This window comes from Octopus bimaculoides, chromosome 6 (assembly GCF_046866305.1).
Source record: "Octopus bimaculoides isolate indiv1 chromosome 6, ASM4686630v1, whole genome shotgun sequence".
Lineage (NCBI taxonomy): Eukaryota > Metazoa > Mollusca > Cephalopoda > Octopoda > Octopodidae > Octopus > Octopus bimaculoides.
The window spans coordinates 64589156-64591153 of record NC_142933.1 but is presented as its reverse complement, the minus strand read 5'-3'; the positions used below and the strand labels follow the sequence as shown (position 1 = coordinate 64591153).

At 53.2% G+C, this 1998-nt stretch overlaps 1 long non-coding RNA gene across 1 annotated transcript; it reads right to left on the bottom strand.

Moving 5' to 3' along the window:
• Positions 1–823: 823 nt before the first annotated feature.
• Positions 824–1428, bottom strand: LOC149135237 (uncharacterized). Its single transcript, XR_016242120.1, has 2 exons — positions 1053–1428; positions 824–1019 (listed from the first exon to the last, which is right to left on the bottom strand). It is a non-coding gene; the product is annotated as an uncharacterized LOC149135237 (long non-coding RNA).
• Positions 1429–1998: the final 570 nt, after the last annotated feature.

Genomic DNA, 1998 nt, shown 5'->3' with positions numbered 1-1998 from the left:
GTACCTAACACCGACAACCCCACACAAACACGAACACACACACACCCAAATAACCACCTGTTGACCTTCTACCTACACTGTCTATAGCGTCCACTAACCAGTCCTGCTACTAATTTCTTCCACTACGTCATACACACACACACACACACACAAACACACTAACAGATAAACCACCAAACCATGCACACACACACACACACACATATACATACGCACACACACGTTCTGTTATCACACACACACTCGCAGACTTTCGCACACGCACAGATTCATCTCCCTTTTTCACTCTCCTATCTTAGAAAGAACTTTTCCCCCACCACCTCCTCTTCCAGTCTTTTCATCATGTAACCTCGTGGGCATCGGTACCATTTTCCTCTTTCTCCGTTCTTCCATTCTCCGAACTTTCCATCTTTCCGACGAAGGGCTACGCCCGAAACGTCATACGCTCTCTCTTTCCTTTCCTGAGCGTCCAATAATACTATCCATATCACGTCCTCACTTTGTTGTTTTTTTGTTTTTTTGTTATTGTTTTTTTTAACTATATGACGTACGCTCACACGGACCCTGGCCTTTCAACTGGATTTGATGTACCCAACTGCCGGATTACCTTGGATTACTGTTCCCGTTGGATCTGCCTTTCCTGAACCTTGATTGAACATCAGCAAAATTTGTCCGTGACTCTTACACTTTTTTCCACTTTTTTCGACTTGCTTCACCTTTATCTGTTCTCCTTCTACCTTTCTCGTCCTTCCCTTGTCTCGCCACTAATAACACCCACACCGACATTCACATCCTCTCACCATGCCTGACCTTCACTCCTTCACCCAACATCTTCAGTCCCTTCTTCGCCGTTTTCTTTCTTTTTTTCCCCCACAATGCTTGCAACCCACAAAAAACCTCTCTTACTTGCTCTTCAAAAAGACCCGCCACACTAGCCATCTCAACTTTCTCAGCCGCTGTCTCCGCCATCACGTCATACCCCGTGGCTTCCTCTTGAAATTCCACGCTCCCCCCTATTCCTCCCCCTTCATCGAGCCCACCCTTGCCCGCACCTCCCGCCTCATCATCCGTGCCACCATCCGTTCCACCCGTTCCCTCCTCCACTCCATTGACCACCAACTCTCCCAAGCTTACCTCCTCCTCTCCTCCCTCTGCCCTCAACCCTTCACCCAACCTATCCTCCGCTTCCTCCTCAATCTCAATCACCAACTCCACAATTTCTTCACACACACAAAAAATAAAAAACTCCACAACCTCCTCAACCCCCACCCTTCCGCACCCCTGACACCCTCCCCTTCAGCTCCCCCTCCCGATTCCATGCCCCCCTCCACCGCCCATTCCACACACTCACACTCCTCCCACCCGGACATCCTAACCCCCACGCCATCACCTCCCCACACCTCCAACAACCCCAACCCCACCCAACCCCATCCCACCTCCTCTCCCCCTCCTCCTCCTCCCCCACCTCTACACCTCCTCCTCCCGACCCTACTCACCCTACCACCCCGCTTCCTCACACGGTTGTGACTATACCACCCAATCTCCCCCTGTCCGCCGCTGAGCGCTCGCTCCTTGGTAGGGGCGTCCGCTTCACGCCTCTCACGCCCCACTGTGACGAATTCGGGACTCGCACTGATGTCAGCCAGTTCCTGCGCCGCATCAAACTGTGCGCGTTCTTCCATACGTCAACACAGCGTCCCGTCAATCGGGACAACTTCTCGGACCTGGGACGCCGCCCATCCAACTGGACGCCGCCTCCAGGCCAATTCAGTAGCCTAGACTTGTTCGTGGATGACTGTAAGGCGTTGGTCGAGCGTTTCGACTTTAAAAAAAGACCCCTCCGGGCCAATCTCACCCGGGCCGAATCGGTCGCCCTCCGCAATCTCCGCCGCCGTGACGACATCGTCATCAAGCCGGCGGACAGAGGTGGAGCACTGGTGGTGTGGCGCGCGGACCTTTACAGGAGGGAAGCGCTCAGCCAGCTTCACAATCCCCTCT